This window comes from Anarrhichthys ocellatus, unplaced genomic scaffold, assembly GCF_004355925.1.
Source record: "Anarrhichthys ocellatus isolate YVR2014 unplaced genomic scaffold, GSC_Weel_1.0 scaffold1, whole genome shotgun sequence".
In the NCBI taxonomy this organism is placed as follows: Eukaryota; Metazoa; Chordata; class Actinopteri; order Perciformes; family Anarhichadidae; genus Anarrhichthys; species Anarrhichthys ocellatus.
In genome coordinates this window covers 13,933,258-13,945,899 of record NW_022280031.1, presented here as the reverse complement: position 1 = coordinate 13,945,899, position 12,642 = coordinate 13,933,258, and the positions used below count along the sequence as shown (strand labels likewise).

The 12,642-nt window shown below is 46.7% G+C and overlaps 1 protein-coding gene across 6 annotated transcripts in view; it reads right to left on the bottom strand.

Annotated features, from left to right (window-relative positions):
* sulf2a (sulfatase 2a) overlaps positions 1 to 12,305 on the bottom strand; it is a 31,581-nt gene extending 19,276 nt beyond the window's left edge. For 4 of the 6 annotated variants that reach the window (XM_031848191.1, XM_031850740.1, XM_031849902.1 and 1 more), the window contains exons 1-2: positions 11,991 to 12,146; positions 4,632 to 4,698 (exon numbers count right to left, since the gene is read on the bottom strand). The gene's annotated coding sequence lies outside the window, so the exon portion shown is untranslated. Of the gene's footprint in view, positions 1 to 4,631; positions 4,699 to 11,990 lie in introns of all 6 variants that reach the window. The other 2 variants (XM_031847355.1, XM_031849053.1) reach the window with 2 other exon arrangements.
* Between the last annotated feature and the right edge of the window lie 337 nt (positions 12,306 to 12,642).

Sequence of the window (12,642 nt, the reverse complement as noted above, 5' to 3'; positions counted from 1 at the left end):
CCTGGACAGCTGCCCAGACAGCCCATCTGTCTGTGCTGACCTGTGTTTGGGACCATGGGGGGGAGCCTAAGTGGTCCATGAAGGGGGTCTCTGGCATGTTGCCTGCCCGGTAATGACAGCTAAGCTGCCAGCGGCCTGCCGAACAGCTCTGGAGGTCTCTCTGTGGTGCTACAGTATTGATATTGTATCGGGTTGCAAAGGGCTTGGCAGCCTTTTAATGAGAGCTCAGATTGATCAGGCGGTAGTGGCTCTTACTGCGGATGATGCTCATTGGCTGTCCCTGTAGGCCTGACCCCCTCCTTTGATTAGTATCATTGAGTGAGGAGGGAGACCTACACAAAGTACACAGTCACACTCACACAAATACACTCATGTAGGAATGTGCAAGTTGTCAGGAGGAATATTAGTTGTAGTTAGTTGTAACTGAAATAAGTCACGGGCAAAAGATTTTGTTACAAACATTCTCTGCCTTGGAGCGTCATAAAGTTTCAGCTGGCAGTGGTCATGGAACAGTTAAAACTAAATGTAACCGTTAAGGGACTCGCAGTCACCAGAGTCATCAACTTTAAAATACTACTGGCAGTAAACTTTACAACATAATTGAAACTTGAAATTGACTTCCAAAGTAAAAAATCTGTTCCGTTTTAGTCTGTGTGTCGTTATAAAAAGTTGCTGTAATCTCAATAATTATTTCCCCAAACAGAATACTTTATCAGCATTTACACAGGAAATAAAAACGGTTCAAGGTTCTCTCTCGGTAAAGAGAACGGCTGAAATGACAACTAACAGTAATAACGCATGAATCAAACACACACACACACACACACACACACACACACACACACGAGAGAAAGCAAGATCGCTTTCCTTTATGCATAACTTCTCTGTACGGTCAGTTAACTGGACAGCAGGGCATGCAAAGTTCAAATGGACAGAGAGTCAGAGAGAGACAAATGGGAGGAGAAGAATATATTTAAACCACCTGCCTGTCACCCTCCATAATGATACTTCACCTTTCTGTCCCTCCCCCCCTCTTTACCTGCCTCCACAGGCTCATGTCAAGGTCACAGAAGTGGTCTCTGGGACTTGAATCTCTCCTATTAGACCTCTATTAGGCTCCTGTTAGCTGTTAGCCAGCTGTCGCGCCCCCCTCTCCTATGGTTGTGATCATGACCCCCCCCCCCCCCCCACACACACACACACACACTCAGCCTCTGGACCCCCTTGGGATCTACAGCAGGGAAGTAACAGGATGGAGGTAGAAATGAAACCCTGCTCAGTATTCAGGGGAGAGAACATTGTGATTACTTTTCAGTGGCCTTTACTACTGAAGCAGCCGAGAGACCATTCCACGACTGTGCTGCCGATCGGTCACGCTGAAATTCGATGTGAAAAAAAATTCAAGTACCGAATGCACTGGATTTGCACGGGTGGAAATGGTACATGTCGTGATTATGACCCTCGTGAAAATGTTGTCGACGCACCCGAAGGCAACCCGCTCGCCCCCTGCTTTGCCTTCTTGTCTCGGTTTTCTCCCGCTCTCTTTTATTAAACATGAATTAGCAGCGCTTTGATCAAGTTCATCACCCTTGTGTTGTAATTAGTGCGGTGTCAGCGCAGAGTGCGGGCCCATTCCGGTAATAGAGTAATTACCGGCCAGCTCTCTGACCTCAATAGCCAGACCCCCACACACCTACAAACCTTTCTTATCACACCTTCCTATCAGCTCAGATGGAACATTAAGCATCAGACAGGACAGGATATATAGCCAGCTTTTCAACCGGGTGATGGAGGGAGGGGGGCGGGGGATTAATAACCCTTTACCGTGGATCACACTGAGCAAAAAGGTCAATCAGATTCATGAGAGAAGCGTCATGGATGAATGTCTGTATTTAATGAGCGTCGTATAGCGACAAGATCACTGTTGCACTCTCCTATATGTCAAGTAGAAAAGCATTAAAAATAAATGGGGAGTACAGCCAATTCGAGACACGCATAAAATGGCCTGTAAATTCATAGGGTAAGCAGACAAGACGGAAAGAATTACACACCCTCGGCCTATATGGAGGCGAGAGGGTCACTCTTTTACTGCTGCAGAGATTCAATTAATTATCTCTACATTGTAGTTAAGGGAGGGTAAGACACAAGCGAACGGTATACATCTCTAGATAATGCAACCAGATGCGCTGCATTTCTTACAGGGTGGGCAGCGATGATATGCTTGGTGCCATCCGGTGTTTGGAAAGCTCCTTGTTAAACAGGGCTGTGATTTAAAGCTATTAAAGCAATTTTCTGAAGGGCAGGAGAGCTGGGCATCGGAAGAGAAGAAGAAGAAGGCCTTTTTGTGGAATTCAGATGAAACCTTTCAGCACCATCGCCCCAGATAGCTTAAGTTGTCTGAGTGGTTATGCAAGTGGGCAGAGAGATTTTTATTTTTTTGAAGCGTACACACACACACACACACACACACACACACACACACACACACACACACACACACACACACACACAGAGAGCCGACTTTCCAGCCAGCCGATGGGAGCTGACACGCAGCAAAAGAATGGGCTGCCTCTGTGTTGTTACTATAAAGCTTGGCCAGAGTGCCCAGTGGCCTCTGTGTGTGGCACCGCAGGTTGGCACACTCACAGGGGGCTTTATTGGGGGTGCCGTCCTGACCGTCAGGCAGCATGCCCGATGTTGACAAAGCCTGGTATCGCCTGCTGTCAGCCCATTCTGTGTGCACCCGGCGGAAAGAATCAATTACGCCAAGCTCACAACAGAGCACTTTAATATTTGACTTTTAATCAGCGGGCAGAAGGCAGGCAGGGGCATGAAAGCAAGCTAGCAGTTCCCGTCTTGCTGATGTGGAAAATGAGGGAAAGGAAAATACTCCCAGAGCCCCACAATGTGCATCACGTAACCCCGAGAGGATGTGAGGAATCAGTCTGAAGAGAAACTGCCCCAAACAACAGGCTAATCTCCCAAAGTATTGGGGGAAAATATCCCTCCTTCACTCACAAGATATCAAAAGCACCTTACGCAACGAGCTGCAAGGACTGGAGGAGAAAAATCACAATGCTGTTCATAAACAACCAGAGCTCTGTGGAAGGGACAGTGGTTTAAGAGACGAAAATGGAATTGATGAGGTCTTCACGAGGCAGATGAACTGCTCCTTTGAAGAGTTTCTCTTGAAGAGTTTGCTTTTTTTTTATCCTGCACTGCCGAAGGCCCCTCTGCCAGCAAGGAGAGGAGGAAGAAAGAGAGGTGAATGCTGTCCTCTCAATGGGGTTTTGAAGTGGAGATCAGTCCTCACTCCTCAAACAGAATAGCATAATAAAGGCCTATCATTCACCTGTCTGCTCTTGCGAGTTTCACAAAGACAAGACGGAAAATCAAAGTTCAGCTCCCTCAAATGCTCAGCGAAGAAAAGAATTACGTAGCCAGGCATGTTTTTTTCCCCACAAACAAAACACTAAACTAACCCAGCGTTATTAGGAGCCGTTTGTAGCGAGTCGCTTGTTAATCAAAAAAAGGAGAGCAGATTACAGTCGTGCATACTGATGTTTTTGCCAGCGATAATGAGTCAGCTGTGCACAGCTGTGTACATAATATGCCCACATGTGCCGAGAGCTGCTTCATCTGCTGCTATCCAACTGTTCACACAGGATAACTGTGATCACAGCAGCAACACAAGCCTGTTACTGGTAAACAGCCAAGGACAGTGGTAAGTGGCCATGTGTCCAGATCATGCAGATTTATGGATCTTTTTAAAAACAGCGTGAGCACAAATGCATTTCCATTTGCCTCCAACTACTGATTTAAAGCATAAAACATGGCCGAAGTCATCATTGCCTCTTTAGTGTAGAAATGAAGCTCCCCCAAAGCCACAGGGGGAGAAGGCAATTTTTCAGCTATTGATTTTTATAATTCTCAGCTTTGTTGCTTGCTCGTTAATTCTCATGACTATTCCCCTCAGCAGCCTTAACCCCCACTCTCTGCATCCATCATTCCGCTCCCTTTTCACTCCTCTTCATAATTACCATTTGGACTGACGGCCACTGAGGGGGCATCTGCTGCGGCCGCAACACCCACATCTCTCTTTGATCTTCAATTCCACCTCTGTGGGGCCAACAACAACAACCATCCTCTTTATTCATGATGAATTGAATCAAAGGTGGATGAAATGAGGTAATTTTGAGACCGACTGAAGCGGCGTGATGCGCGCGTCGCCTCTGGAGGTGAGGAAATCTATCCCCCACAGTAGACAAAGCGTTGACATTAACTGTAGCTCGCTGTGCTTGTTTCATCGGAGGTCTGTAGAATCCATAGCAACAGGAACAATAATTAGAATGTGATTCATGTTCGGGATAGATAGATAGATAGATCTGGAGAGAGTGAACCTTGCACAGTTGGGCACTGTTTTCACATGCAGAGGAAAATAAATACAGAAACCCACAGTCGCTGTAGCAATCGGACAAAAACCTGCATCCATACAGTGTGAACTCTGTGTGTGTGTGTGTGTGTGTGTGTGTGTGTGTGTGTGTGTGTGTGTGTGTGTGTGTGTGTGAGAGAGAGAGAGGAGAGGGCAAAAGATTTCACTTTCACAGTGTATAAGAGGTGAACAGTCTTACCTTCCTCTCTAAACAAGTTGTCTCTGATGTTCTCCTCTCCCACAGAAATCCGCCCGACTGCCAAGTTCTGTAAGCAAACAAAGTCCAGAGTGGATGAACACTTGGAACATAATATGCAACTTCCACTAAGAAGCTCAACCAGAGCCAGACTATCTTGTGTCTATGCCATTCGGTCTTGTTTTTTAAAAATCTATGAATCTTTTAAGACATTCTGGTTTATCCATGCCTGATACTGGCCTGCATTGTCTCTGTCCTCCCTATCAGACACCATAAGCCATTGCCACTCCCAGCCACCACTCCTCCCTCACACATACCCAGAGGATGGTGACACATCTGTTTTAGAGGAAAACACTGCGGCGAACTGCAGGACATGGAGATAAACAACCGCACACGTCATATCGGTCCACACGCTATTCGCAAAAGGTAAAATCCATATTTGACTGATGCTGTGACGCCTGAGGGAGCCGGAAATAGCTCAGGAGGTGGTTTAATTAGACCTGTGCCAGAAATAGTGGAAGAAATTTTTACATTTAACAGAATTACTTCTCCCCCTCCAGAAGACTTTTAGCGATTGTGATAATAATTAGTTTCTGTTTGTAATGCTGTGTAAGCACCGCTCCATCACATCTTTCCCAGCACTGACTCCATGTCTCCAACAGCCTCTAGTTGGGATTTTTGTAAGCTACAAGGCCTTGTTCTGTGTCTGTCTGTGAAGACACGTCGACAGCAGTGGAGCTGTCTGATCCATGTTCAGATTGGACAGGTGTCAGTGTCCCGCATGTAAACATCTGAGCCGAGCCAAACCGGCTTTCACATCTCCACAACCACTCTGTGAAATCTTGGTCTTAATCTCCATCTACTAATGGAGCCTCTGATATGTCATATGGTAAAAACGCTTTTGCACCCAACAATGTGATGATGCACACACAAATGCATCCGTCTGGTATGTGCATCGGGGCTAAGAATACACTGGAGAACCTTATAAGCCCGCATGTATATCTCACTGCCAAGGCACGTCTCTGACCCCAGCTGCTCTCTGCTGGAGCCAGCTCTGCCAGCCACTCATGGGCATCAAAGAGAGGTGGCCGGACACCTGCGCCTGTCTATCTGTCCATCTGAAGCCTAGGACCTCTGTCAAGGCTCGCTTTTCTCCGTGAGGCATATTCATAGACAGCTTAACACATTTGAAGCCAAGGACACAACGAGGAAGAGGAACGTCAGTTGTGCGACAACAATAAAAAAACAGCAGAGACGTCGTTTATTTTTGACAGAATTCTATTTGGCCGAAAGATGACATCCAAACAAACTTGCAGCATACAGCAGACACCGCGGGCTGCAAATGGTGAAAGTGATTTACTCTCCTCGTCTCTCGCTAAAATAAAGGAGTGACAGATTTAATATAAATAAGCAGAGAGGGGGAGGAAGAAGGGAGTGGATTGGAACAGGCTGTGGGTGACAAGGCAGTGTGACAAGCGTGGCAACTGAGAGAAAATGCGACACCTGGCCTTGTCCTTGATGTGAATAAGAGGATGATACATCAAAAAGTGACAGGGCAGATAGATGGCTATTACCCAGGCGAGGAGGAAGACCAAGAGGAAGAAGAGGAGAAAACGACTATTTTAAGCAGTAGAGTAAAAATTTGCCAGGGGTTCATTTAATATTCCTTTCTATAAAGCGCTTCTGTGTTAATGAATCATGTTTTATTAGTTGCAATGATCCCCTGTTCTTGGCAGCTTTACACCAAAACTGTAATGGCATTTTGAAGCATTCCAGCGATGAGATCAAATGCCCACGTCAAATACAAGCAATCGGGCGATTCCATCCTCCTCTGAGTGGCATTAGACGGAATGAGCCATCTGTCTGTGGATCGTGATGAAGTTTGACCGCGAGGGTAAATGAGCGGAGACCCGAGGATGTGTTTTCTATGATTGGCTGCATTCTCCCTGTCGGGCAGGACGCTGATTGATTTCAGTGAGCTGGAACCCCGGCTCTGCCTCTATTGATCCCCTCATCCCCAGCCCTGTCTCTTCCCCAATTAAGAGGTCACTAAGCCGGCACTATGGACCACTCCTAATGAACACCACCCTCCTGCCAACATCTCAATGTTGCATTCACTACGCAGCCTCTCTCTCACTCACTTCATTTCTCACTTTTGTCTTCTACTCCTCCACTCCAGTTGTGATTTATGCTCAGTCACATCTGAACACTAACACGGTTTTTTTTTGGGGGGGGGGGGGGGGGTTAGCAAAGGCATCCCACAGTTCATTAAGCATAAGCTAGGGGTAGACGGTTTAACTCTCTGTATCGCTGAGAATCAATTGCGTCTCCAGCAGCCAGATTTTAGGGATTAGAACGAATTGAGCTACTCTGGGTGTATAAATCTGTGATGTGTCTGGGTATCAGACAAGGAAGATCAAAAGATTCATTAGATTAGAATTAGATCAAACACAGTCAAAAGTTGTGAGGACCGACAGAGGAGGAGGAGGAGTGTCTGAGAGTGGTCGACGTGAGAGAAACAGAAATCCAGACGTAGAAGCCAAAAAGCTGTCTGACTCAAAAATCAATTTAATTGCCAGGTACATACACGGATACAAGGGATCTGCCCGGCTTTCACCAGAGCTATTGGCACATCAATCTCTCGATTCGCCCACCTTGAGGGTGCAGTCGGAAAAGAAGCAGTTCAGACACAGGTCAGTTGTGCCCCGATGCACCGGGCCTTAACCCGTAATCCCACTGCTATGGTGGAGTGAGAAAATCCAATTTCAGAGATCTGTAATTTCATAAACCTTATTAGGCACAACAATAGCTGCAACACCCTGAGGGAGAGGCACGAGGGAGGGGTGAGTGGGGTGGGTAGCTGAAGTTGTGACCGGGCCAAACAGTGACGGGGAGAGGGTGACGACGAACACAGTAGTGGAGATTAAGGTAGCCGCAGTGTAGCAAATCAGAGAAATGAAGAAGAGTTCTGGCACGGACGCACTTCCACTAAGTCACCGTGACTCGGTACAACATATTGAAAGGGGGCGACACACTAAGATTCACTGGGTAAAATTTTCAACTTGCCAGTAAGCAGTCAGATAATACGTCTTCCCTGTTCCACCGATGTCATTCAATGTTGTCTTAAATTTGTCTTTGCTCTTCCTTTTTTTGTTTCCTATATTTTCCCTTCTTCCCAGACGGTTTTGAGTGATGTTTTGTTCAAATTAATAGAATTCCGGAATAGAAAATAATCAGTTTTTACGTGGTTTGGTTTGGTGTGTCCTACCATCACCACCGCATCCTGTATTCATTTAGTCGTAACATCAATGGGCCACTTAGACTGCTGTTATCCGAGTGCTTTCATTGATTGTTTGCCTAAAATCCAGGAGAGTGGGGTGTGTGTGTGTGTGTGTGTGTTTGTTTTGCCGTGTGCATGTGTGTTTGTTTTGCCGTACTAATGGAAATCATCTCGGCGCACACCTCAGCGAGAGCGGAGCCAGCGGCGAGCGGTGGAGGAGCCATGGCCATGAAGGAAAGCAATACAGACAGGATGAATGGAATTGAGTATACATCAGATCGATCAATTAAAACACCGTACGTGAGGAACTACGGTAATGGAAATGCAGATGAAAATAATTGTGGTGATAATTACATCTGCGGTGATGAGACTTCGCTTATCAGACAGAAAACCGGTTGGCTTTGAACTTGAGCTAGATTTTGGCTGCGTTCCAAAATCTCCCAATCACTGCTTTTAGCAACCGCAGTTAATTCTGTCATAAATTATTCACAACTGTAACAAAACTGTTGCAAAAGGCCACCGACAACCCCCGGATCTAAACGCTGATTAGGGGGAGGAGATTGGATCGTGGCTTTTAAACAGAATTCAGAGGTATAGCCGGGCTTAAGTGACGTCTCCACTGTTTGGCATTGCAAGTGAGAAGAGACCTGTTATCCGCTGCATCTCCTGAGACGGATCGGGCAGTGAAGCCCGTGCTCTGTGGCCAGCAGGGTGTGATTACATTCCCCCGTGGGACACCTCCGCTGCTGCAGCTCAGCCATATATAGAGGGAAGAGATTGAAATCTGACTGCACTCGAACACCACAGTCAAACGGCTGTCCCCACGTTAACGTCGGGAATCACACCTACACACACAGAATGACATGCACGTATAAACACCTGGAAATGTGCTTCTCCTTATTTGCTCCCATCAGCTGTGGACTCCTCGCTGGTCTCTACACGCTGTTAACAGAGGAGTGTTTGAGAGGTGTCGTCAAAGAGCCCCTCTGCCTTTTCTTTATCATTAGAGAGGAGCAGCAGCACTGAGATTTACACACTTATCTCCGGATGCCGCCTCAAAGCAGGACCTGTTAACAGCAGCTCATACATACAGATGAACTCCAGAGTGGGAACACATGACTGCTGCTCACTGTCAGGCTACTTTTAACATCTTCTACAGGAGCCCTGTGTGTGAGAAATGAAACACTGGCTGTGCCTCCAAGTTTAAAGCTGTGTGCATTAACTATATGTATATGCAAATATATTTCAGTATAGATACGCATTCAAGCTGCTCACCGGTATCGCTGATATAGCATCACATTTAATTGCTGCGCCTTCCTTAGATGCCATTTTGTGTTTGTTATGTTTTTCAAACCAGCGACATCATATTTATGCATGCCCCCAAAACCCTGCTCTCTTTATTCTTTTACTTTTTTTGAGTCTCTCTCATGGAGTGAAGCCTTGTAACGGTGTATGGCAGAATGATATGAATGCCATGTCTACAGCAGACGAAGGTACATAACACCAAGATGTATTGGAAAAATATGTTTCCATCAGTTTTTTATTGCATCTTCTCTTTTTCAGTACGCCAACTTTTCCCCCTCAGTCGAGCATTAAAAACTTTTTTTGCACTGTTTGAGCTTTTCCTACATTACTGGCGTTTTCCACTGAGGGCTTTTATGGGCGAGTTAAAAATGTGCATAAAAGAAAACTGCAAGTGGAGCAGGTGGAAGAAGCTGTGGCGTTGAGAGGGCTGAATGAAGCTAATGGGAAACATTAGCTTTAGGACCCTCCAGTCTAACCTCGCTGTGTCTAACCACAAAAGGTCAGGGCGGCGGTAAAAACGAGCAAACACCGGCGCTGCCCTGGCCACCCGCGGGGCCCGCAGAGACCATCGAGCGGTGTCACCTTGGCCGCTGCCACCGCTATCTGCCACCTGTCACCACACTGCCCCCGCGGCCAGGGACGCGGCTGCGTTGACAATGGGTTTGTCGATAGGGCTTCCTCCTGAGAGTGGCGATGGGGGAACATGTCCTCTGCTTTCATCAACAGCTTGAGTCAACAGCTTTGGCGTGCGGCATTAGCATACAATACATATTCATGCCGGTGTGTCTCCCTTCAACTGTCTCGCGAGCCCCCGCCCCCCCCACCCCTGCACATTTTCCAGTCATTTTTACAAACGGAATGTCAAGCGCCCCATTTTCGCCGGGAGTCCCACATGGCCTCTTATGTATTCCCGGCACAGCCGCCGCAAAACAACGTCAACAGGTCTCAAGGTCGTCACTCCCACTGATTGTGTGTGTGTGTGTGTGCGCGTGTGTATGTGGTGATTATGTGTCTCAAAGAGTGTGTGAACAACGGAGGAAGAAAAAAAGGAATTGGGGAAACGTGAGCAAAATAAAATGGTTAAGGATTTAAGGATGTAATGAGTGTGTGTGTGTGTGTGTGTGTGGTGATTATGTGTCTCAAAGAGTGTGAACAACGGAGGAAGAAACGTGAGCAAAATAAAATGGTTAAGGATGTAATGAGTGTGTGTGTGCGCTGTGTGAGCTTGAACACTAATGTATGCAGTGTGAGTGCAGCAATTGGATGTTTAATGCAGTGGAAATACAGTAAATGTCTTTGTGTGCACTTACCATTTCATTTTGTGAGTGTAATCATGCAATTACAGCTCAGAGTGTGCAAATATGAATCTGAACAAAATCGCGTCTACATCTGGGTGTGGGCCTATGCGTCCATGCATAAATGTGTGTGTGCGTGTGTGTGTGTGAGAGATGGAGTCCTGACATGCAGTCTAAACATGCCTGGGGACTGGCAGACAGGTAGACTTAGCAGGAGCATCCTCCTTCAGTCCACTGGCACCTCAGTGAGAAAAGAGGGCAGTTGATGTGGGGGTTATAGCCTCCATGGCAGAGTAGTGGTTGTGATAAATAATGAATGCTTAAAGAACATATTTCGGAATCTCTTTTTTACTTTCCATCCATCATCCCTCCATCCTCGCATTCTTTCATCCATCCACCCTTATCGCTACAAACAGCACGGGGAGTTCAGCTGTCTCTATCATAAATATTTCAGCCTCTAGGTCAGTCCGCCCCCCCTCCACTCCACTGCTCTTAACTGCCACCGCTTGGTGATGACAGCCTTTTGACCCATAAAGATATTGACAAAACACTGATAGTGAGTACATTCACCGGGACCAGCTTCGTAGACGTAAGCCGCACGCAGGCTTCTATAGGAGTGGCTGCAACTGTTGAAATGGCGTCTCCTGAATGAATGCCGTTTGCCCGATACCTCCTCAATTTCTACAAAAAAAGGTCCCCACGAGGTAAACAATCCAAAACTGGACCGTTCCTGCCTTTTGGAAAAAAGTAATAATTCCTAGTTGTTATTTTTGCTCCAATTTTAAACCCCCACATACACACTCAGCAGCAGGATTATATTTGACTGAGTAAATACAAAGCTATGCCGAGACAATGAATGTTCCATATTTCATAAACACCACAGACTGTGAAACAGGAAGACAAAGAGAACTAATCACAAAAATTCAACATCAAGACAAACTAAAGAACTGTGAAAGCTGAAGCGATGTGTTTTCTGACAGATTCGGAACACAGTCGTAATTTAATAATTTCCCTACTGGAGGACACTATTGTGTGGAAACATAATCACTTAGATGGCAGACACTTAAAAAAAAAAAAAAAAAAAAAAAAAAAAAGAAGCTACTAGAGACACAGCACATGTCAACAGCGTCCAGCCCTCCAAAAAACTACCAACTTGTTTCACCCGATGAACAGCAGCTCCTGTCAACACTGCTCTGATTCAGACTGGGAGAAGAGTCCAGTGATGAACGAGAGGTCTTATCTCTCTTAGCCTGATGAGCAGCGCCGTTAGCGACTCCATGCATAAATCTCAGAGGCGAACAGGAAGGATGAGAGCATTGAAGTGTAAACTAGGGCAGAGCTTCGGCACTGTACCCTCTGGATACGCTATACTCTGGAAGCAAGTCCTGTGTGAGGAACAAGCGCTCCCACACTGAGGGATGCACTTGCCGCTCTCTGTCATCTAGCACAAATCCACACACACCGACACAAATTCACACACACCTGCTCTGGCCGGTCCAGTAGCATCCAGTCCTGTCCCGTCCTGTCCTGTCCCGTCCTGTCCGGTCCGTTCAGATCCGGTCCTCTGTGCTGGCAGAGTGAGGAACTCGTCTCACTCGCCACGCAGCCCGGTGCAGACAGCTCACTGTTATAGATGCTCTGACAAGTGAAAGGAGGGAGGCGTGGTTTCACATGAGATAAATAAAAGAGGGAGGGAAAGAGGGAGGAGAGAGGCTCCCTCAATCTACAATTCAATATTGCCCTCACTCCCTTGTTCAGCAGCGTTCCGTCTTCTTCTATTTCTCTCTTCTTTCAGCATGTTCTCGCTGTTACTCTGTCGCTCCCTCCTTTTCCCCCATTCTCCTCCGTGCGTGTTGTTCCCCACCGACTCTCTGTTTCCATTAGTTTTATTCTTTCTTATGTGTCGCTGTCTGTTTCTTCTCTTTCTCCTTGGCACATTTAACTCTGCCTCTTCCCCTCGTTCTCTCTGGGCTCTCATTCATGGGGCAGTGTGTGTGTGTGTGTGTGTGTGTGTTAGACAGTGAAACAGGGCAGCTCCGGCCATCTGTTGGAGCCTGTGAGCTTCACCTATTCACAGTCTCATAAAGGCAGAGGCACACAGAGGAGAGAGAAAGGAATGGGAGGGAACGAGGGA